This window comes from Grus americana, chromosome 16 (genome assembly GCF_028858705.1).
Source record: "Grus americana isolate bGruAme1 chromosome 16, bGruAme1.mat, whole genome shotgun sequence".
Taxonomy (NCBI): domain Eukaryota; kingdom Metazoa; phylum Chordata; class Aves; order Gruiformes; family Gruidae; genus Grus; species Grus americana.
In genome coordinates this window covers 17368611-17393369 of record NC_072867.1, presented here as the reverse complement: position 1 = coordinate 17393369, position 24759 = coordinate 17368611, and the positions used below count along the sequence as shown (strand labels likewise).

Here is a 24759-nt window from a genome sequence, read left to right as displayed (position 1 = left end):
GATGGTGACGGACACGGGCATCGCAAAGGTTGGAACTCAGAAACGTCTCTTTAGCTGAAGTCGTTTCTCCTCTGATACAACAGACGGCAAATCCGTGAGGTTTGCTCAGCTGCCCCGTCGGTAGTAATCGGGGCTCAGTGAGGAAAAGGAACTCCCCAGGAGCAGCAGCTGAGTTTTGAGGAGGCTCCTCCCCAGGTTCAGGGGATCCCCGGTACAAGAGGAGGTTCCTCCGGGCCTTATTGTAAGCCGGAGTGCTGGATCTTCCCCAGCGCTTCATCTGGCAAGAGTTTTGAGCTGAATTCTGTGAATAAAAAGTAACCGGGCCAGAGGTCTTACCAAGATTCGTAAAAATCCCTTCATCTCTGTTACTCAAATTTCACACTCTTCATCCTTTCACATTCCTGCGAGTTTTCCAAGGAGTCCTTCAGGAGAAATGTCGCGTGGTGTTTCACAAAGGAAAATAAAAGCGCAATAGCCCAGGCGATATTCAAACACATAGTTTTTGAACTGAAGAAACGACCTTCCATATCTGTCATACTCGCAGGAAACGCAGAAGCGGTGCTCGGCCTCTCGTGGTTTTTTCCGTCTGTTCAGCACGCGCGGAGGTGCAGACGGCCGCACGGCGCTTGCAGCACAGCACCGCGCGCTCGGGCGTGCGGCGTAACAGGATGAGCCGCTGCGTCTCCCACGCAGCCAGCGAGCCGTGCCCGCGCCGCGGCAGCGTTTATGCTGAATTAGGTATCTAGTAACTCGTACGTAATGCATCGAAACGTAAATAAAGTACCAAGACATCGTATTCCAGCCAATGCTTGTTGTGTAACCCTGAAAGCACAAATGGCAAAATGAAACGGTTCTGAGAGCTATTTCAAGTCAGCTCAGGGAGAAAGCTTTGCTTCATTTTCAAACCATGCTTTCGATGCTCTCGAAGGGACAAAGCGATGCAGGGCACAGCGAGCTGCTTTAAAGACCTCTCCTGCTGTTGGCTCCGTGTAGCTGTAGCAGACAGAAAAGTATTAACTTTGGCTACAAAAAGCTGTTTTGTTTCAAAATGTTCTCTCTTAGTCAATCTGGTAATTATATGTGGATACTTTGTAACTCTTAAGTTTAAAAATAAATAACTTGCTTACTTTTTCTGTATGTGACCCTTCTGAGAAGTACATCTCCTATTTTCACAGCTTTTTGCTCCTTGCTGTGTAAGTAGTGTGCATGTCTTTCCCTGACTTTCAGCTCAAAACTATTTAAATTGATTTTTTAATTTTAGGTTTTGTTTTTTTTTTTTTAAATTTGGACTTCTTTTTGATCCTGAGACAGAAATCTAAGCAGCGTTCCTGGCAGCCATGCAGTGCCGCCTTGGCAGCGGAAGCCCACAGAAGATGAGCCCTTCCTCTCGCCCCGTGCAGCCGCCTGTGCCCCTGCGGGGCCGGTGCCTGGTTGGGTGGCAGGGAGCTGCTGGTCTTCCTCGGCTCCCCCCCTCTCTCCAGCCCACCCCAAGAGCCACTTGTGGGACGATGATCCCCTGCGTGGAGGCCGTTAGGACCCTCTCAGCTGCTGGGTGTTTGAGACGTTCGGTGCAGCTTCAGCCTCGGACACTTTGCCCAAATGCTGCCTCGGGATTCTCCGGGCCGTTCTGCTCCCCTCGCATGCCCTCTCTCCTTTGCAGCATTTCTCTTTCTCCTCTTGTCACTCGTGGCTCTGGAGCTTGTCCGGTGGGGACGGACCTTCCTGCAGTGCGACCGTGGCTGGAGCCACCTGGGTGCTGCCTGGCACCGGCTGGGCGGTGGGAGCGGCCGCTGTGGGCAGCTCCCGGAGCCTGTCCCCCCCCCGCACGATGCAGCGCTGTTCCTCTTACTGCCCCAGTTATTCCAGTCAAACTGGCCATGAGCTCTGTTAATAATTGGATTCACGCAGCTCCTCCGGTGAGCGATGGCTGTTTCTCAACAGCCAGATCTCCTCCTGTGCAAAGGCTCCTTTTGCTGCTGCCAGCAGCCAGAGCTGCCCCTCCTGCTCCAGCAGCGCTCCTCTCCGAGCCCCTGGCTCCAAAAAACCAGCACGAGCTCGCTGTTCGCTGTGCATCACGTTAACAGATTAAAATGAACTGACTGATCTTTGATTTCCTGCTCTTTGCGCTGCCTTTACTTGTCGTCTGGTAATGTTCGTGACCTCTGGTGATGCTGGCAGGGTGCTTGCTTACCCCAAACACTTACCTTCGTGCCCGGTGCTCTGTGCTCAGAGGCTCATTTCTGGTCTGTGTCAGTGTTAAGCAGGGATTATAGTTTATTAACTAAAGAAAAGCAAGTAGTTGGTCGGAGAGCTTTTATAGCTCTTGCTCTCCTCATCGTTGTTCCCTGTGCCCTGAGACTGTGCCGAGAGTTCAAATCTGGCTGTAGCCGTGTCTCTTTTCCCAAGCCATTTAACTGATTTAATTATGTCCTTTATTTTCTGCACGAGGCTTCGGCATTCCTGTCACGCAGGAGACCCCATAAATATGTATTGTATGTTCAGCAGGCAGGGATCCACCGGCAGCGCAGCTGGATCCCGTGTGCCGAGATCTGCCTGGCCCCTCCGCAGCCGCCCAGCAGCACGAAGGCCGGGAACAGGAGTCGCCGTGCGGCAGCCTGGGCAGCCCTGCCGCTGCATCGCCACGCGCGTGTTTTTCAGCGGGCGGCTGCGAGCGTGGCACAGCTCTCGGCACGGCTCTCGGACCGGTTTGCCCGTGAGGCGTTGGAAGCCGTTTGCCTGTGGAGCATCCCCTCCAAACCTCTCGGGCCGCAGCAGGAACACGCGTGTCCGAGCCAGGGCAGAGCCGCACACAGCGAAGATGGGCAGAAACGCGTGCTGCGTGGCTGCTTGTGGGCTTCTGCGAGTGACCCCCAGGGTCATTTATAGCCCTTTCCCAGGGTGTTGTCTGTGCTGGCTGCTTACAGACTGCTGCTGGTTTTATGAGTATGGCAGAAGGCATCACTTTCCCTGCAACTCCAAGTAAATAAACACAGGAATGAAAATTTGGGTCAATGGCATCCTCGTAGCTGAGAAACTTGTTAAAAAATGGAATTATGATGGGTTTCTTTTAATGTGAATTGCCTTTTTCCAAAAGTCTCCAAGCCATGTGCCTGAAGTGGCTACTTTCCTGCCCGGTGACCAGAGTTTGTATCCTCCCCAGCAGTTTTAGCTTTATGGCCAATAACATCACCTATATTTTGCTTGTAGAATGTCTGAAGACTCTTTGCTCAGGTGAACTCCGTAACGCTGTGCCTGCTGGGCGGAGGTGGAAATAGCGGTGAGGTCTGGTCTGAGCTCTCCTCTGTCTGAGACATTGCCAGAGCTTATTAATGATAGTGCAGAAAGTGGAGGTGACAAGACCTGAAGAAAATCATTTAGGTCATCTTTGGTTAATTAGTGCAGGATTGCTCCCTGTTCTCTAATTCCCAGAGCTCTGACCAGCACAACTAAAATTGACAGAGCAGTGGGGGGGTCTTAACCTTTTAGTTAAAAAAAATAAAAACAACCAACCAAACAACCCTTTATCCCCAGCTGTCGAGTGGGGATGATGCTGGAAGTGATGGAGGGGGAAAAGAGACCGCCGGCCGCACAGGCTGCGTTGGAATCACACCACCTTTTCTCTGGCACTTGCAGGCAGCGGTGGGTTTGTGCATCTGCGGCGCCCAGGCGGGTGGTGCAGGTAAGCGCCTTGCAGGACCCCGATGGCCTCCAGTCCTGGGACGGTGCATGGCGCATGGGCGGGATGCGGGAGGTGGGGACGGAGGCTCCTTCACGTTTGCACTTGGCCTTGGACACGCAGCCACCGCAAGGCCTGTAAGCCGTTGCTTAGCCTCATTATTTCCTGTTGTATCTTGCTTCTATCACCACCTGTAAAACTGGCACAAGGGAAAAACTGTGAGCCCTAGTTAATGTGTGCTGGGTCCTTTTAGGGGCTAATGTTATTAATCCACAGACAAAGCAGCTGTTGAAATGTCACCCGAAATCTGATGTTACATTAATTTCGACCTCCTTCGTGAAGGAGGCTGAAAAGTTTGGTGCTATGAGGGCTCATGTCCTGCTGAAACATCCTCGAGGGTTTGTAATGCACCGAGGTTAACTGGCAGAGAATATTCGGCGCTGAGCTTCAGGAGGTGGGAACTTTTCTCAATTTCCTTTTATCCTCTGCAAAATGCCCCTCTCTCCCTTCCCCCTTTCTCCCCCCCACCCCCTTTTCTCTTTATAAAGCTGGAATTCTTCCAGACCCTGCTCTGGGCTTGCAAGAAAACTTTACTGTGTAAATTTGCTCTTTGTGTTGGGAGTCCTTTGTTTAAACAGCATTGTGAGCTTGCTGGGGAGGGATGGAAAGAGGGGGAGCTGGGAGGAAGAATTTGAAAAGCCCTGACCCCTGATGAATAAAATCCAGCACATTAACACATTCTTCAATAAATTCATGATTGCAGATAAGGTGGGAGTCCCCAGGGCCGGGCTTTTCATTAACCCCCTGCTGGCTAACCCAAACAGACGGCAGTGTTTTGTTAGCGCGCTAGGACAAGCAGACCCCTTTTGTGGCGGAGGGGCCGAGTGCGCATGGGGAGATCTCCTATAGGAAGCCAGGTTACAAAATGGGACTCTATTTCAGAACAAACTCCTTTTGGTTAGTTTGATGAGATTACAGAAGGGAAAAGGCTTTAACAAGGGGCTTATTGAAGCTAAGTAACTGTTCTGAATACAGTGAGGACCAGGGCAGAAAACATACGATTCCCAAGTAAATAGGCGCCTCTACAGTATGGCTAAAACAACAAAGCTGGACATGCTCAGCGTGGTTTTTATGCGGCATGTGGGGATGCTTGGAGGCGTGAACACGTGTGGGACTCCTGCGACAACCTGCGCATGGCACCAGGCGCGCGGCCAGGGCTGCCGCAGCGCCGACGTGTCCCTTCCTGCCGCTTCGCACCCATGCGCCGCTCTGGGCTGCAAAGTGGAGTTCGTTTGCACACAACGGGCCGTTTAACCTCTGTCAGACACGAGCCGTGAGGGTGCCGGTCCAATGCTGCATGTTCGTGTGGCGGAGCGGGGCTGGTGGGGCTCGCCGCTCCCTGCACCGGTCCTGCCTGCACAGGCCTTGGTGTCGCCCGCCAGCGCAACACGGCGAGCCAGGCTGGTGGCCCTGCTCCTGCTGGAGGATGCTCGGGTCTCCTCCTCGCTGCTGCTGGCAACCCTGCTCCCTGCCTAGGAGTGCCTGGGCAAGCTTACGTCCATTTATTCCTGCGCTGGGATTAGCCTTTTGCTCTTCCTAGCATTCATCTATCCAGTGCATTTGTACAGAAGAGCTGTGGTCCTTTTCTCAGATGTCGCTGTGGGGCATGAGGTGAGCTGGGCTGTTAGCCCTTGCAGGCAGGCCGGCCCCGCAGCCCCAGCACCCCTCTTTGCACCGGCTGTGCCTCGAAGGCACCCCGAGAGCATCCGCCTGGCCTCGTCCAGCATCCCGGCCAGCCGCACCGTGCCCTGCAGCACGCTGGCGTTGGAGAGACACGTGCACTACGTCCACAGTGTGCGTTGCACCTCTTGCAGTGCTTTAGGTTTTGAAACCTTATTTGTTCTTCTTGTTTCCAAGTAGAAAGCCTGCTGGGGAAATATTTTGCTTTTGTGGAGACCTATCCCCAAAAATGCCTCCCTCCCATACCAGGAAGGTCTTCTGGGTTGTTTATTAGAATATTTACATTTTTAAATGGTCTGAATTCTGTGGCTTGTGCTCCCAAGTCTTGGTCTGCCAAGCAATTCAGAGTATCACTCAGCCCAAAGAAACGTGTTTTGGGATGAAACCCAGAAAAATCATGAGTTTGTCTCAGGTTCCTGCTGCCTGCCAGTAATAATGCTGTGCCTTTCTCAGCCTGCCATTGCACGAGACTGCCCACCTCCCTGAGAGGTAATGCACCCGCCGGTAGACTCCAAGCCTTTCACAGAGCAGCTCATGCCCAAGTCAAGTGAATCCTGTCCTTCAGGAACAAAACCAGGTATTCTGTGTGGGACCGCAGCACACCTATGCACAGAACAAGCTGCGCTCTGTTGCACGCCCCTCCTGCGGACGACAGCCGCTTGCACGTCCTGCCAGCTGCCGGAGACAGCACTTCTGCACGAGGGCTCCGCAGCCCTGAACACTGGAGGCTGCAGGCAGCATCAGCCCTGGCAACTCCTACCTTCTGACTTTGCAGACCCACCCTGCTTCTGATGCTGCTTTTTTGGCGTGCAATTTCATTTACCTACTGTATATAATTCCAAATTATTTCCCATTGCTGCTAACAGAAGCATTGTGTTAATTTCCATGGCAAAGAATTCCCCTCTTTTAGAGGAACTGAAGGTGTTCCAGACCTGACTGTGCTCCCCCATCAGCTTTGCATCCCCTCTCATAAATGCGAGGAAACCCCACGCCCATACGTGGTTGAACCTTCCTAGGGAAAAGAGCGAGGAATGAGCTGTCCTCTCCTGCGAGCTCCCTGCTCATGGGCAGGCCCAGCTGTACGAGCGCCGTTCCTGCAGCTCCAGAGAAGCCAGCCTAGCCGTGGGGAGGACCAGCAGGGAGAAAAGGCTGTGTGGACACCCCCGCATTTTGGGACAGGGAGATCTTGGCTCTCCGTGTCATGGCAGGGCTGGGAGACGCTGGATTTGGATTGCAGCAGTGCCCGTGCCCCTGCATGTGCCTGGTAGAGCCTCAGGGTTTGCGCTGTGCTCCTCACCTGCTCTGCTGGCAGCGATGCTGGGGAAACTGTTGATGATTTAAGTCTGAAATCCCTTATACGCAAATACCATTTCTTCTCTCCCAGCAGCACTGTGAGCAGATGCGGCAGGGGCTGCTTTTCAGTCTGTTTTAAACTATTCAAATTTCCAAGGTTAATAAAGATAGAGAGACGTGTGTTATATTTGTAATTAAATCAAACGATCTCAATTCATGGACCCTCAAGGTCCCTTATTCTTGATGCGGTGAGATTAGGAATTGCCAGTTTCCCTAATTAACGGCTGATACCCTCGGCTCTAAGATCTCTCTGCGTCGAGCACTGCGCTCTGCACGGGTTTCGGCCTGAAATAACCCCAGTGGCTTGCGCCGTGTGTGAATAACCTCCTAAACGTGTTTGCCTTGTAAGCTTGATACACCTTATCAAGGCTCTTGCTTACAAGCCCTGGTGAAGGCAGCCCATTGTGTTGAGAGATCACTACTGCTTCAATGCAATTTAATATTTTACCATTACTCCATCTCATTGACAAGAAGCACCTGGAACAGGAAAAACCTGGTTGTTTGGGTACATAGAAACGGTGGGCTCAGGCCCTGGCTGTGGGTGCCTGTGAACCGCTGCCGGTTTGCCCTGTGCCAGGCTGAGGGGCGTTTCGTTCTGAATACCCCAAAAGCCCTCTCCCGGTGCTGCTGTCCTAGCAAAGGGAGCAGGTTTAATGTTTTGCACACATGGCTCTGCGGGGCTGACATGTTTGACTGGAAGGAGCAGTCGCAGCTCCTTCCCATGGAAAATCCATCTGTTCCCCTGCATTCCCTGGTGCGTGGGGTCTCGGTGCCGGGGCGGGGGCGACGGCAGAGCGGGTATTATTTGTCGTGCACCCTGCTCGGCTGAGTGACGCTGTGCTGCGCTGGAGGTGGTTAGGAGGGGGTCGCTCAGCCGTGTTTCCCCCCTTCCTTTTCCTTCACTTATTATTTGAGACTTGCTTTGTAAGAAAAGCCTATTTTTTTACATGTTGGGGCTGTGTTATTCATTCCCTTCGGCTGTGTTCATGCTCGCAGAGGGCTGCAGAGCCCCTTGGAAAAGCCCCAAGGGCAGCCTGTGCTGGAGGGCCAGGGCCCAGGTGCCGGGGCCAGGCTCAGCAGCGGGGGGCTGCAGAAAGGGTCTTTTCAGAATGGAGGTCTGGGGATTAATCTGAAGGCAAGGTTTTGTGGTTTTTTTTCCCCTGGAATAATTTGAGTTCAGCTCTTTTCAGACACCGGCGACCCTCCAGCAGGACTGCAGAGGGATGGTTGCAAGGCAGCAGGAGCACGCTGTCCGCTCCCCAGCCGGCCCCAGGACCGCCGAGTGCCGCCGAGCCGGCCGTGGGTGCTGGCCGGAGGAGTGCTGCCCATTCTGGGGACGGCTGCACGGGCTGCCAGCCTCGGCCGTGACTGCGCTTGGCTGATGTCTGCTCATCTCAGCAGGATCTAGGTCCTGGGTTGGCCTCCTGCACGGACCGGCAGTGTGTGCTGGTGCTGGCAGCCCGTGGCACGGACTGGGGCATTGTTGCTCTCCATCCTGAGCAGCCTGTTGTTGAACAGTCATTAACTGATGGTAGCGGGTCCCGTTGCTGGCCTGGCTGGGTGGGAGGTCAGCCCCGGCACTGCTTCCCGGCTCGCTGGTCCCTCCACACGTGGCTGCAGCAGGTCTGCCATCCGCGTGGCCGGCACATCCCTGGGCAGGGCATCCTGTGCTTGGAAATAACACAAGGCACAGGTAGTTGCTGGGCTGACAATGAAGGCATTTTATCTTAATTTGAGCTGTTCAGAAGTATCCCTTTTTCTGTGATTTATGGTGCAAGATGAGGCCAGGAGACCCACGCAGGTCCGGCTCAGCTCCCAGAGTGTTCCCGGTCAGACCCCGGCGGGGCCGTTACAGCTGTAACGGGGCTGGCTCGGCCTCTCAGCACTTTAAAGGCTGTTTGTGTTTGATGGGCTGATGCGTATCAAATGCAATCCAGCTTCCCACTGTCTGCTCTGTCAGCCCCCTGATGTTGGCCTTTGACAGATAAAGTACCCCCTCCCCGAATTTCTGATTTCACACTGATGCACAAACATTCTTTGGCAATTTGAGCCCATTGTATTAAAGTAGTTAAATTCCTTAAGCATGTGCCTCTGAGAATGCAGTGGTGATATTCATTACAGAAATATCAGTGTGGTGGCAGCGCTGGCTATCTGGCCGTGTCAGGAAACCCAGAGCAGCGATGGTTCCACCGGACTTTGAGCCAGCAGGAAAGCTCCTGCAGGCTGCAGGTCTGCCCACGCCACGAGCACGCAGAACTGAGGACGTTGCTGCATGTACTGAAACACACTGCCGACCTCCGCTGTCTGTAGCACGGCTGCAGCGTGCACATCCGTGCATTCTGGTGAGGGTCCTCAGCCCTTGTGTGGCTGAAGAAGCAATACTTGCAAAGCCCAAGGAGCCTGGGGTGCGGACTGGCCGCTGTGGCAGTGGGGGGCGAATGAAGTGTTAAAACATCAGTCTTTCTTGCAGAGTGCCTTTGCCTTTAGGTTGGACCTCAGAGAAAGCACTCTGGCCATCCTAATTTCAGTGCATTGTGGGACTTGGCTATTTGGTCTGGAAGCCTCTTTCACCACCCAAAAGTGCCTGCTGGGTCCAGGAGCAGCCTGGGAATTAGGAAAAAAGGTCCCAGGAAGGGAAGCAGCTTTGGCAAATGCAAGAATTTAATTGTTCTTTGCTAAGTGGGAGAGCTGGAGGGGGGCACCATTGCTGGGATCTGTTACGGTTCTGCATCTGATCTGCTAGCCCTTGCCTCAGAAACTACCCCGTGTGATGTAGTCACTTGTGAGTTAAGATTTAGTTTCAAATGTCTTAAGTTATTATTGATGCTTGAAAAGGTTACATCTGCAACTCATTTTCTATGTCATTGACGTTCTTTTCTGACAAATAATTTCAGAAATATGCAGCAAAATGTTTTGGCCCACAAATGCTGCAGCTCACCAAGTGTGCAGACCACATCTTTACACATTTTGTAAGAAAAAGCTTAACTCCTCATGTGCTCTCACAGCTCTGCCTGCCTCAGCAAGGCACGAGGGCGATAGGAAGCGCTTGCCGCTGACCAGACCTTGCTGCTAACGCAACGCCCACGTGGGCGACGTGAGGCACGGTGCAGCAGAGGGTGCGGGGGCAGGAGCACTGCCCCCTCCACCGCTGTCCGCCAGGTCTGGCATGGGGCTCTGGAGGGCTGGCCACATCCCTCTCTCCAGTGCTCGATGCACGACGGAAAGCCAAGGGAAGAACACAGGTAGGTGACCTGTTCTCATGACAGCCACACCTTTGGTCCTAGAGAAACATAGTTTGGGAAGCGAATACTCTCGGGTGCCAGTTCTCTATAGGCGTGTGGATACCCGGGCTTTAAAATGGAGATGGTCGAGACCTGGGAGAGTTTCGGATGTCATGCAAGCAACAAATCTGAACGAAAGAATTTGATGATTTTGCTGGGATAGTCAGACTCTGCGCTGGCCACTGCGTCCCAACGCGCTGCTCGTGGCTGTGGCCGGGCCGCTCTGTTACTCGGCTCAGAGGCGTGCTCCTGGCAGCTGCACAACGGCTGAGGGAAGAGCCTGCGCTGGGCTTCCCAGCTGCTGTCACAACGTGGTAATGATTTCAGGGAGACATAATCCAGACTGTTCGAATGAGAAAGCAATAAGTGACCTTGGCTTTCTGGTTAATGCCCAGGTGTATGAAGGGGAAATAATAGAGAGTTGCCTCCTAGGAATCATCATCAAAGCCGTAATTTGCTTTGGAAGGTGGAACTGGTCTTTTTATTTACCAAGCACTGCTGATGTCCAAGATAACATTTATATCAGATGGGAGCTTTCAAAGTGCTGCTCAGACAGGGCTGCTGACCTTCTTCTGGTCTTATTAAATGTTATGCATTTGACACACTCTCTTCTGTTATCTAAATTACCAGCCTGGCTGAGAAAGGTGGCCGCTGCAGCGAGCTGGGTGAGGCGAGATGTCATCTGAGTGTCTCTGCTTGATGTGCCTTTGCAGGCAGAGCTCAGCGGGAACTTTGCTATTGGGATGAAAGCCGTAGCTTAACCTATGGACGGTTTGAAAAAACTTCATTGTAGAGTGGTATCCAGAGTGAAGATGGGACTCCACAGGAACGCTTCCCTTTCCCCAGCTTGCCTTTGTTGTTGCTACTTTGGTGAATATTAAGAGGGGTTGCTGACCCTTGCGAGCCCGCGACCTCTGTATCTGAAAGGCTGGTGGAGGAGACCCTTCTTCTCAACCTTGCCGAGCCAGTCTTTCCCCAGCGCTCGCCTTTATTTGCCAGTGTGACACTATGGAAATGCAAGCTATGGAAATGCACCTTCAGGGCTGCCACCCTCGGAGCAGATTTGGTGCACTCCCACCATGTGTGGCTGACCGCTCTGCTTTGCATCCCTCAGGCAGGGTCATGCCTTCTCCGAGAAGGGAATCAGCAGGCAGTCTGGCTCACATCCTGCAAGCAAGACCTGGTGGATCATGTGGCTGATAAGAAGGCCCAAAGAGTGCAGAGGAAACTTATCTGGGAAGAATGTGGGAGGCACGCAGCTACAGGCTGCACCTTGATCTAAGGAAATTGCATACGAAAGTCTGCAGTGACTCACCTAAATGGCTTATCTGTGCAGCAGCGTTGCTGTGTGCCATTACCCGCTGCACGCATAGGCTGCCTGTCCATCACTTGCCATCTTAATGCCTGGTGCTTCCATCATAAAGGGTAATACGTAAAATATCATCTGTTAGTTTTGGAGGAGGCAAAGCGGGGGACCAGATTTTAATTTTACAACGTCTTCCTGTTGCAGGAGCTGTGGCACCCTGTGCGTACGTTTGGAGCCGCAGGTTCTCATTTCCCTGAGGTAGTTCTTGCTGATGTTGGGCAAGCTGCAGCGAGGGTGCAGCACAGCACCCAGCCTGATTCTCACTCAGTGCACAGTGAGGCACAGCACCTCTCCTCCTGCAGATGTGGGAATTTGTTCCTTCCAGGAGCGGGACACTTGGGAGGGAATTTGATGAATTCAGCGGAAAGGTTTTGGTTCACTGCACAAGGAGGAAAGGGTTGTGTAACTAGATCCCGCAACATCCACTAATGCCATGGAGGTTACCATAATGGGCCTTGGCTGTATTGTGAGAGCCAGTGAGAATAAAGCTTTTTTTTTTTTTCCTTTGCACTGGTTGGTAGCTGCTCACACCACAACTTCTTCCTGCAGGTTTGGTAAGCCTCATCATTTAGAGTGAGCTGTGTCTAACAGTTAGGCCTAAACTTACAGTGTGCATAGGTTAACCAGGCAGTAGACAGACAGTTTGGTGTGAAATTTTCTCACTGCTTGCTTTTATTTCTATTTTCACATGCAGGTTGAAGTTCTCCACAGAAATTAGTCTTAGGAACTCTGACGGTATCTGAGGGGAAGCCCAGCCAACACCCCCCGGAGCACAGGGCACCCTGCCCTGAGGTCCGGGCTCACGCCGTGCCTGGGCTGGCTCACGTACGTGCTGCGTCCCGCCGTGGGGACAGTAACCCTTGTGCCGGGGGACAGCTGCAGCCAGGGCTGTCCACATCAGCCCTCCCTCATCTCTATGCAAACCACCCATGATCAGCTGTGTTGTGCAGTCCTGGCTGGGTTTTGCTTTGCACATTAAAGCAACAGCTGGCTCCTAGATGACCCTGGAGAGTGGTCCCTTCATTAGTGACTGGCCCATTGTCTTGGAGCAGCATTTGGAGAAGCCATCCTTACCTGGAAGATGGCCAGGGTTCATGAAAGTTAAGCACTGGTGCACATATTTGCCTTGTTCTTGATGTGCTGGCACAAGTTTTTGTCCTGTAAATTTGGGGTCCTTGTGCTGGGGAAAGTTATAATGGCAGTTGTTTACTTTTATTAATTGTGTGAATGGCTTTTTTCCCCCTCTGAGGTATGGGTATTGAGTAATTGTATTGTTTATTGCACTTAGTGGGACATTAATCAACAGCCCTGGAGGAGCCGGTGCACTTCCAATGGGCTATGCATTCTGCTTGTTATCCTAATTCCAGGTATGATGTTAAATATCATATGAACTCTGGAAGTATCCAGTCTCTGTAACACCCATCCTCACAAACTGTAGCCTCACAGGAAGAATTTGAAATTATATCCTTTGGTTCCCTTCTTCCGATGCACTGCAGCAGGAGCTACCATTGCTGTTGCTTTATGAAGTTGAACTTATGGGCTAAACCCCAACTTACTCTGTTAAACCAACCTCTTAGAAAGACCCAAAGAACAAATTGTAATGCCACAGCATTGCCTCTGACAGCCTGAGCTTGTGGGATTGATCTAAAGGCAAACCCAACAATTTTTTTGCAATTGATCTTTGAACCCTGCCTTGCTTTCCCCTCATACTTTGTGCCTGTCCTTTGTGGCACCTCGCAGTGTTTAAGGAAGGAGCAGAAAGCTGCAGGGTTTTACCTCACGTGACATATATGCTGTCATATATGGCATAGGGATGGCTTGTTCCAAACTTTCAAATTTCAAAGAGCTGGCGGCCTTCTAGGTGATCACCCATGACTTTTCGATCTAAAGGCATCTGTATGCTGCACAGAAAGTAACTGCTCCAGTCTTCCAAAATGCCTATTATGAACCAGGAATTTTCCATTTGGAAAGCAGGACAATGCAGTTATGGAGAGAGGGACTGCTTCTGAGCTGCAAAGTGCCTTCAGGAAAAGGAGGGATCAGAGCTGGATGTTTCCCAGAACTGGACATGGATGTCTTGTATCAGAGCCAGACTGTCCTGCAAACATCATGGGAAAGGCAACGAACAGAGGAGCAAATCTTCCGCCCCTCCACCCCTGCCCTTCTTGCCACTTAATGAAGCAGTAAGGCGCGAGCGTGCTGTACTTTGTCATCAATAGCCACTGCAATCGAAGACACTTACTGATACGCCTTTGCAGAAGACTGGGAGCTGGAAGCTCTGGCTCCAAACCCTGTGCTTTAACAGTTAATTATTTCTTTTCATGTTTTATGAGAAGGTGCCCAGTGAGGCAAGACAACAACTTTAAAAATTGGATCTCCTTTGGTTAACACAGCTGACTTGAACCCCCAAAGTCCTTTTCATGGCTGTGAGAAAAGCATAACGTAAAGGTAGATTGTAACATAATGACAGCAGTCTGTCTCTTTCATCCGTATTTTGAATGCTTTTCTTAATGACAGTAAATATTTGTCCTTCAGCTAACAGAGGTTTCTTTTCTTAGAAATTCCTAGCATACTGGATTACTGTAATTTAGTTCTCGTATTTGTATTTTACACTTGTATTTTTTCCATCTTACTTTTGTTCTCACTCTGCAGTGCTGAGAGCCTGACATTGTGCCGTCTTCTTTTCATGTGGAATCATGTCTGCAGAGTGGAAATGCACCTCCTGTTCTTGCAGCTCAAGCTGTGAGATCTTTTTGCAGAGAGGAAAGCATGTCATGAGTCTTTCACGAGGTCCCTGCCCCATCAGGTCTTGAGATTCTTTGAACTTCTCTTCGTTTAGGGATCTGTGCTTTGCTGCCTAAGAACTGTCAGAGGATGTTACTGTTTTCCTCTGTTTGGTGAGGATGTTCCCCAAGATGTTTTTCCCATTAATCCAGCTGCATTGGGAAGCGCAGTGCAAGGCTCACACAGCTTAAGTGAATCTGGTCTTGGTGTTGGAGCCCTCGTGACGGACAGTAATGAGATGCTGAATGGATTTGTAACAAAACCCCAACTGGCTGGGTGTGCAGGCTAGCAGTGTCGTGGCTGCCGTAGTCTTTCTGCTTTGCAAATAGGTTAGCAGCCATTTTTTTAATGCTTCGTGATATTTAGGAAAGTTTTGTTCCTAAAATCTGGCAAAACATCTTCCAGGCTCCCTCCCGTACAGTATGTGTCAGCCTTTTGGGATCAGTTGATACTAATTTGAGACACTTGGGAATTTGTCTGAATGCGATGGCGCTGAACACAGTCCGCATGTGCGGACAGACAGATTTACTGCGTACATTCCCCTCTGTGAAATCGCAGGTGTTTCTGTCTGCCCTGTCTGTCAGAGTGTGACGTTTTGGGGGTGACCGTTAAGAGAAAAGTGCTAACGAAGGGGTTTGAATGTTCAAGGAGAAGGCTGGGGTTGAATTCCTCTGCTAGGCTGCTGTCAGCCACCTCACCATCCCTGCGCTCTGGAGCGTCCCAGTTCATCTTGCCTGAGATGGATTTAGTTTTCTCTTGGCTCTACAGACTGCTCCGCGTGCTCCCTCTCCAGAGCCTTCGCCTGGGCTGTGGGTGCTCCTCGGTGTTACCGACCACGAGGGTCTCGCAGGGGCCGGCCATCGCCGTGGATGCCGTTTCCGTGGAGCGGGGTAACCCGCTGCGGCCGGGCCAGGGCGGGGAGCCCCCCGGCACCGCCGGCCAGCACTGAGTTCGCTCTTGGAGGACGAGGCTTGGCACAGACCAGGTCCGGGGGCGGGTGTACCCCTCCGGGGGCGGGTGTGCCCCTCCAGAGCCGGCGCCGCCGCCCCAGCGACCCCCCCCAGCGCCGCCCGGGCCCGCTGCGGGGTCGCGCCTGGGCCCGAGGGAGCGGCGGCAGCGGGGACATGGGAGCGGGCTCCTGGGCTACCATTGGCTGCACGCTGGCCAATCCTGGCTGGCCCCGCCCCCAGCAGGTATATAAGGCCCAGCGCGAGGGTCACAAGGTTTGCTCCTCGGCTTCGCCCGGCCGCGTAGCTCCGTTCCCGGTTCCCCGCCGTCCCCCCGGTTCCCCGCCGCTCTCCCCGTTGTTCCTGGCCAAGGCTGTGGCACAGACTGTGGTAGCAGGTAAGCACTTGCTGTGGGCTGGTGTCCGGCTGTGTCAGGAGGGCCTGGGCCTGCCGGGATGGGGAGAGCGGGGTCAGCGCTGCTCAGTCAAGAGGTCAGGCCCTGCAGGGGACTGCTGTGAGCAGTGCGGGGTGGCTGAAGGGCTGATGGTGATGAAGGCGGTGGGGAGGATGGATGCTGGCTTTGCTCTGCAGTCTGCAGTGCTCTGCCGGTTGCCTTCAGAAGGGAGCTGTGTGCCAGGCTGCCCCGGCTGGGTCGTGGGGCTGTGGGGGGGTAGGGGGATGTGGGTGGGAGAGGGAAGGGCAGTGCTTGCTCGTGAAGCAGAGGAGAGAGGCTTGGGGAGGAAGGTGGATGGGGCTGTGGGCAGGGAGCAGAGGGATCAGGAGTGCCGGGGTGGTGGGGATGGAGCAGTGTGGGAAGAACAGGTTCAGAGGGGTCCTTAGGCCCACGAGTCCAATGTGTGCTGCTGTGAGCCTGTAGCTTCCACTGACAGACTGCACAAAGTCTATGTGAAAAGAAGGGGCAAGACGACATTCTGTTCTGGAACGTTCTTGTTCCAGTTTTTAGAAACTTCCTGCTGATCTCTAGCCTGGGTTTGTGCCTGCCTGCTCCTCCCTCTGTGTTCCCATGATAGTTTCCCATCCCTTCAGTTTCCATAAGGCTTTTCTTTCCCAGTGGTTTTCTGTACTGTCAGTGAAGCGTCCAAGCACACTTATTTTTGAGGCTGGGCAATGCTAGTATCTCTCATGGGGATGGTTCTGCAGTGCTTTGTCAATCCTAGTTGCTTTGCCAATCCTAGTTGCTTTGCCCCTGTTCTGGTTGGGCTCATCTTTTCCAAGTCTGGGTGAGTGGTTCTCTGGTGTTTTGCAAGCTTTGTTACCTGCAGCTATAAGTAGATGAGAAAATATTTTTTAAAAAACTGTGAAAGTGCAGACAAATTTCTGTACAGTCTAGTAAAGTGAGGAGTGAGCCTCTATAGGTGTCTTCAATACAGTGTGCTCTGCTCTGGCATGTTCCTACAGCCATACCCAGTGTAAGATGCCTGGGACAGCCCCCGCTTCGCTTAGTCTTCACCAGCCTGAAATGGTCCCTGTGGCCAAGGCAGTGGTAGATGGGGGCATGAGTGTGAGCCATGTGGCGGTGCCCAACCTGCTGGCAACGCTTTGCCAGGACACCGTTAGTCGCCTTTGCTGCAGGGGTGCAGCGCTGGTCTGGCGGTGCAGCTGTGGGGACCCTCACTGCCCTTTGCTGCCATCTCCGTGGCTGAGTGGCTTCCAGGTTCTGAGCTGGAGGTGCTGGGGAATGGAGCAGATGAGCAGACAGTGCTTCCTTGCAGGAGGGTGTGACCTTTCCAATCTGCACACAAGTGTTTGGAGGAGGGGAATTAATTAAAGTGACTTGATAGATTTCTTCCTTGGATGTAATATGAACAGTATCCTCAGAGTAGGAGGATTTGTGATCTGCTGGTGGGCTGTGCTCAGAATCACTGCTCATTTCCCCTTGTTCTTGAAGGTCTAAATGAGCTTTCTGGCTGCAATGAGATCGATGTACACAAGGGTTTGATAGAGCTAATTGCAAAAAATGCCTTTTCCTACAAGAGCAAACAATGTGAAAATGAGTGTGAGATTTTAGGACTGACCTCAACTCCTGGCAGGCACTGGTGAGAGCCAGGTGCTCACAGGTCCTCAACCCTGGTGCTGTCTGGAGATGTGACTGGCATGAAGCGGAGCAAGGGTGGTGCTGACCTTGGCTGTGCAGCCCATCTGCCTGCCCCAGGGTGCTGCTGCATCCCCGGAGGGTCACGGCGGGGGATTGCAGTGGGGACTGGCCCTGTTGAAGAATGAGGAAACTTCCCCCCTGTTTAAAATTAAACTCTTACACTTTTCTGAACAACTAATTATAATTTCTCTGGTATTGCCAGACTACCTGCCTGCACTGTGTACTTAAAGTGATGTTTTTCTGTGGTATTTTTCTCAATAAGATAATGGAGAATGTCACTTCTACCTCAGGTTAGCTTCTTGCTTGTGGGAAGATCATTAATTCCAAGCTATAACCACAGCTAAAAAATATATTGCTCCTTAGATCTCTGCTTCATCCCCTGAATAAAAAATGGCAACATGCAGACTTTCTTCCAGGGACACGGCAGGGGAGCGTGGTACCGAGGTGAGACAGACCTGTGGCTCAGCTGGGGGCTGTGGGAATGTGGCTGGTGCCTCGACGGAGTGGGCATAGTCGCTGTGTTTTTTTCTAATCAGTCCCTTTATTTGAAATTATTTCTTCATCTGGACCAGACTTGGTTTTGTAGCCGCCTCCTTGGCTCCATGTCACAATTCCGCAGGGTGGCCGGTGGGACAGCCTCCCATGGGAGGGGGTGCATGTGGACAAGCCTGTCTTTGCTTTGCATGTGGGGACCCAGCCAGCCCTCCTCTACTGGGGGACATCTCCCTCCTGGATGTTTGGGTTTTAATTCTGGTCATTTCTTCGTAATTTGCAGAGTAGGGCAAGATCAATAGAGTTGCTTTGTAAATTGGTGATAGGAAACATAATTAACAGTGTTAGGGATTTAGCTAATAGTGTTGGTTAGGAATCCTAAATAACCTAATTTGTGATGTGGCTTTTGACTGGGGATTTGGCTGACTTGATCGGGTGAAGGTGGCAAGCGAGGCACTTGTCACTTGTTCATAGGTGGGAATATGGATTAACCTGAAAAAAGCAAATGGGTGTGAAGTGTGTGTGAGATGCTGCTCGTACGGGAGGCGGAGACATATGAGTCACCTTCAGGCAATGAGTTTAAAACCTGCATGGAAGTATGCAGAACACATGGTTATTTATATTGAGTAAGTTGTGGACAATTTCTTGAGCTGATGACAATCCTGGGCAGCAAATAGGCATTTCCAGGAGGCATTTCTTCTGAGGTCAGGGATTCTGATGGCCTGGAGGCTCCCAGGAGGGTGAATGAGGAAGGTCCAGGCTGACACAGGTGAAGCGGAGGGCTGTGATGATGTACTGGGGGGGGTAGTTGCTTTCCCTGTCCTCAGGGTTCCAGGCTGCAGTGGAGAGCAGAGCTGCTGGCCGAGGCAGACTCGGGGACGGCGGTGCACGCACAGCTCTCCTGCATTGCCCCAGCACAGCAACTTGCTTCAAAATGCCTTTGGTGAGCCCTGAGCTGCTGCCTTGCTGGTGGAATGGCCTTCAGGTGACGGCCTGCCTATGAATTGCTGTGCAGCCCACAGGGGTCGGCTCCCCAGCATTGTTGGACCTGGAAAACATTTGGGTCTAGTGTAATGATTATCGGACAACTCACCTGAACTGCATTTTAACATGTGAAAGCAGAGCAAGGGAGGACCCTATGGGTGTTTCTGGGCTCCTACAGCATCTCTGCGCCGGGAACGTTTGAGCTCCCCATCCCTGCTGGTGGAGCTGGTGCTCTGGAGGAGGGGATGGCTCCTCCGCTCCCCAGCCCTGTGGTGCCTGGAAGGGGTCCCCAGGTGCTGTGCTCAGGATGGGGCTGGCCTTGAGGGGAGGCCCTGTTGGGTCCCTTCCTGGTGCGTGCTGTGCTCTTGTGGCTGGGGGGGGAGGCCAGAGCTGGTGGCTGCCTGTGGGCTTTGTGGGCCTGGGGAGGGCTCTCGCTTGCACATGGCCCTTGCCAATGGCAGGCAGAGCAGGCAGTGGTTGAGTGCCTGAGCCCTGCTTGGCTCCTGCCAGCTCCAGGGGCAGGGCGGGATGGGGCCGGGGCTGGGCATGCCGTACCTCCATGGCCCTCCCTCCCGCTCTGGAGGCAGCTCAGCCGCCTGGCCCTGTGGCTGTCTCCTGTCGTGCCCCACAGTTTTGTTTGTGCTGCAGCTCGACTCTGGCCCCTCCAGGGAGGGCAGGCAGCGCAGTGGTGGGGCTGTGCCCGTCTCTCGCCCATTCTTTGGAGGCACGGTGGGGGATGGCCCTGGTTGCTTCCATGCAGCTGCCTGCTGGGCCTGGATGTGACATTTGGCTGGTGCTGTGAGGCCACCAGGACTGTCGAGCTCTTTCTCTGCAGCTTGTTCTCCTGGGGCACAAATTCCATCTCTTAAAAAGCACTTAATAAACTAACAATGGCTTGAAAGGAGGCAGTGAACAGAGTGACATCCCAGGGAGGCAGCGAAGAGCCGAAGGAGAACCTGTGAGGAGTGCAGGCACAGAGCTGTCAGCAGGAAGGGTGCTGGCTTCACCTTCTCTGGATGAGAGCCCCAGTGCCGCTGTCCTCCCATTACCTCTGCTCGTTCCGAATTGGTGGTGGTTAGCAGGGTGCTTGGTGCCAGTGGTTCATAATCCTGTTGTAGATCGGAAAACAGAACCTGAGCCTCTGATTTATTTGCCTGCTGCAGAGCAAAGGGTGGGAATGTACTCGAGTGCTTCCTCTGACTGAAGCAGGATGGGGACTTTGGGGAATAAATACTGTGATGACACCAGGACTTATACGCTTGTTCAGCTGCATTGATTTCATTCAAAGGGTCTCGCAGTTGTATTGATCTGGGTCTTTCTGCTACCTGCAGAACCTGGGGAGCAGGAGGGCCGGTCCCAAACACATGTGAGTGTGTGTATGATATTTTACCAAGGCCTCTTGGTGCTTTTCAAACAGCTGCTCAGCAGCTCTGGGGTGTTTGCTCAGGTGCCTGTGTAGGGCAAGACTGTCCCCAAAGGGTTATGTAGTTAATCGTTGCTAGCTGCCTGTTATGGATGGGAGAGCAAGAACCTCTGTATCTGTTTATATACTTTAATTACTCCACTGTAAAGGAGTCAATGCGCAGGCTAACCTAACAAAATTAACAGTAAAAGACCCTAAACACCCCCATCCCACCCCAGACCAGCGTGTTCGTTCCACGCGCTCGCCCCATGCCAGAGCTCCTTGCCCTGCAGTAAGGGAAGCAGCAGTCTTCAGGGTCACTTACCCTCCCTGGCTGGGCCAGGCCTTGTTTGCCCCCGACCCTCCTGGCTAACCTTCTCATTCTTAACCGGGGGCTCTGCTCTTGTCTCTCGAGGGCTAAACTTGTTAAAATGAATCACATTTGGCATATCTCCCTGTGGTGCCTCTCCAGATAAAAGTGGTCCCAGCTCACATGCTCTATTTTTGTTTTGGTTTTGTATGTGACAATTTTCTCTATACAAAACCATCTTTTGTCAGTTTGTAGAAGAGATTATGGGGAGACAAGAGCCTGCCTTTTTTATATCCATCTTGTGCTTTCTCATGGTTCCACGAATGGCATTGTTCGTGGCCAAGGAACAATGACATTTTTCTGTTCCCATATCTGATGTGATTAAAGGAGCTGCAGAGCAGAAGTTACACTGAAGATTATAATGAACAGAGGAGACCTTGCTACTGGACATGAGATGCAAGGGAAGATTTTGGCCCCAGACTAGCTTCCTGTAAAATAAATCCTCTTTCTTCTAATCTGCAAAAATGTCTGAAATTATGCCCGCAGTAAAGACTGTAAGTGGACAAAATGCATCCTTCGTGTGATCTCCTGGCCGCAGAGTGCCTTCATGTTGGGCTCAGCGTGAGAGCAGCCACCCTTGCTCCCCAGGGTGCTGCATGGCCACGGATGGGAAGAGTGCATTTAGATCAAAAAGCAGAAGGAAAAAGCTTGCCAGCAAGCTGTTAGGCAAGGGACTATAGCCCTTTTAGGAAGACCAGAAAGGAACTCGCATTTAAAGATTTTTAGCTGAAAGGGGCTCGAGACATCTGTAAAAGAGCAGGAGATGAGAAAGCTGGTTCTTTGTGTCTGGGCTCGGGCCTGGCTTCCTTTTCTTGAAGTCCTTAACAGCAAGGAGGGTTCTGCTGGCGGTGTTGAAGAGGCTTGAAAACTGCTGGGGTTTTTTTAGCCTTGTTTCCTGAGGAAATAACCGTACCGAGTATGCTGTCTGTTCTTCACCCACTAGCATGGGAGCCCTGTAACCAGGTTGCAGCCTGATCTGTGGAGGAAGAGGGACTGGAAGGCTGAAAGATCAGGCTGGCAGTGGTCTCAGCCTTGGCAAGGTGGAGGAGTGTGCTGTGTCCCGGTGCCTGCTCTTGGCTGGCCAGCACATCCCGGCTGGGCACAGGGACCTGTGGGGATTGGCAGGTGAGGGGCTGAGCTCCAGCTCTGGTGTGGTGCGGGGAGCTTCTGGTGGGCAGGGTGCAGCCAGGAGGGGTGTGCACAGTGCAGGGCCTTGGCAGTGGTGAACCCAGGATGGGATGATGGGGTGGTCCATGCTCTCCAGTGGAAAGGGCCTCTTGTCCATGCTCCTCTTGCCTAGGAGCCCTTGCCCCTCTTGGAGGGGAAGCCACCTTTGCCCTCTCCAGGCAGGAAGGCTCTGTGGTGGCCAGCCTGAGTTCTGGAGGAGAAGGATTCATTTCCCATCTCCCTAGGATTTGGCCATAGCCTCCCTTGTCTGCTGGGGGATGCTCAGCCTTCGCATCCTTTCCCTCTCTTTTCCTGTAGCTTCCATTGTCATGTACTTTGCTATTGATATGTAAAATGGCCCCTTTGTAGACTCCCGGGCACTTGTGCATGCCAAAAGGATGATAGTCTCAGGCTGTGGCTGGGTAGGGCCCTGCCAGCAGATGCTTTTGGAGCAGGTGAGCTGTGCAGCAGTGGTCGCAGCCAGGGACTACCCTCTGGGCTACCCCAGGTGCTGAGCACTGGTGTGATGAGTCCACAGGGAACCAGTAGACACCAAGGAACCTGAGTGATTGGGACCTTCCCAGGTACTGGGCTGTCTGAAATCCAGATGTGAACAAGCAACAGATCTTGCTGGTTGTAGCAGTGGCTGAGGCAGCCTGGTCTGATAACTCTGTGTGGCCAAGTGGTCACAAAGGCCAGTGAGACCTTGTGGAAGCTGGACTGGCAAAACTTAAGCTAACTACAAGCCTTGTGTGGGCTCCTGGCAGCAAATTTCTAAGAGCTGTGAGCATAGCTGGTGGAGGGGCGGGAGCTTGCCAGCACCTGAAGATGCTTTTTATCCAGGTTGATTTTGGGAGCCCTGTCCTTCCTTACCCCAAAACATAGACCACTGATGCCTTGTATCTCCCTGATGTTCTCCTAGATCTTATGCTCCATGCACAGAGCTTTAGGCTGCTATTGATAATCTGGACAAATACAAAGAATGCACCAAATACCTGGCCAGGGACTGATCTCAGCACCTGTCCCCCACTGGCCCTGGATTTTTCACTCCAAAAGCTGGGGATTAAGCACAGCACAGGGAAGGACCAGTCTGGACAAGGAGCTCCGATCTGCCACTATTGTGAACATGTGGGATACAGGGGAGGCCGTTCCCAGCTCAGGGGTGCAGCAGGAGATGGGGAGCGGGGCTTAATGAGAGCTGGTGAGTGCTTGTACTGAAGGTGGGTGGGTGCTGGCTAGTGTGAAGAGCGGTGACATGTCTGTGTGGGGAGGGCTGTACACAGGAGCACCTGGGTCTGCAGGCATCACATTTAAAGACAGTTTCTTATTTCAGTTTTCAGAGTTGTGGAAGAAGGGCGTCTAAGGTCTTTTGGTGACTGGCATCCTTGCACAGAATTAGTCATCCTGGAGCTGGTGTCAGAAGAAGGACATGCTTTGTATTGCAGTTGTGTTCTCCAGTGCACTTACTGTTTGCTGTACACATTTGCTTTTCCTCTTGATACCTTCTCTGTGGACTCTTGCACCAAAAGTGGTATTTACCAATGCATATTCCATCTACTGTGTGGTGCTGAGATGCACAGCTGGAATACTAAGTTGTCTCCATCACAAGGCACGGCTGATTCTTGCAGGAGGCCCTGCTTCACAACAGCATGAGCACCACTTCTGCAGACCCTGCTGGTGGAGGCCAAAGAACTATTAAATCCTGGTCCCAAATACTTTTGGGTGTTCCCCTCTGCTGTCCGTCATCTCCCCAGGAGACAGGACTGGTGAGAGCACAGAAATGGGGTGTCTGGCAGTGATCTGCTCAGCATGCCACTGTGGTCCGTGCCCACCGTGCTGCTTGCACTCTGCCTGGCATTGCTGTGGGACTTGGGAACTGTTTGTAAAGTTTCCAGAGTGGGAATTTGGGTGCTCGGGTTGACTGGATTTGGTTCTTGTTTTTCAGTGTGGCTCTCTGGAAGTTGCTCTTGCTCAGTGTTTTTCTTTGGGTTCATTGGAGGCAACTTCAACGACTGCGTATGTATAAACTGGAGAAGGTTTATAAAAAAAATCAAGTTTCTGGTGACAGCTGCTGTTTCCATGCTCAGTGTTGCATGGCCAGAACAGAACGGATTTCTGTCCTGAGGTCTGTATGTACTTACTAGGCAAGGAGAGGGGTGCTGGGCAGGGTAGGGCTGCAGCAGGCAAGCTGTGGCAGCAGAGGAGACACCTTGGTGGTGGGACATGGTCCAGCTGTGCTCGCCTCTGCAGTTTCCTCAAATGAGTAATTGACTGCATTTGCTGTGGCAGTGGGGAAACGTGTTCATGCTCTTCCCTGGAAGGAGGAAAACCCCTCTATTTCTTTTCTTAAAAAAAAAAAATCCCTGGCAAGCTCTTTCTACAATACACGTGGTTCTATGTTAGCATGGGAGAGGTTAATCCTGGCTTGAAGGGCAGAGGGCTGATGTTGGCCAAGCAGCACAGTACGTAGCATGTTAAACTGGAAGTTGTACAAGAAGGGAGAAAAGCTTTTCTCCCCACAAGGTGAGGCAGGAATCAATTAATCAAAGACATAGGTATTTCATAAAGCATGTGGCAGGAGGCAGCCCTTGGATTACTAGAAATAATGTGATATATTAGCCCTTGATTTGGCGGAGTCTGCCTTATACTAAAGAGGAGGACAGTGTAAATTGTGATGATTTGTGTAGAGTTTCTGACATTATCTTGGCAAAAAAAGGACCATCTATACAGGTAAATGCACTTGATTGAAATTGTGCATGTGAATTTTTATATGCACTTTTTTCCATGATTGGAGAGGTCTTGGATGGATATTAGGAGATCTGTATAAAATGAGACTTCATAATGAATACAGCTTGCAATCTCGGGGGAAGGCCCCTGTATAATTTTACTTTCCTTAAGGAAATTATTTTGCCACTACCAAGACCTTCAGGATTACAGTGAAGTGTCCCAGGCTCAGGGCCATGCCTGCAGGTGAAGGAGGAGGTCCTCTGTGCAGGTCAGGGAGCTCCCGCTGTGCTGAGTCCCAGAAGGTGCACGCTTTTTGCCCTAGAAGTACATATTTGAGATCCCACACCTTTTTGG

At 52.1% G+C, this 24759-nt stretch overlaps 1 protein-coding gene across 1 annotated transcript in view; it reads left to right on the top strand.

Moving 5' to 3' along the window:
* MN1 (MN1 proto-oncogene, transcriptional regulator) overlaps positions 1–24759 on the top strand; it is a 112469-nt gene that overhangs the window by 41509 nt on the left and 46201 nt on the right. The gene's annotated exons all lie outside the window — the stretch shown is intronic.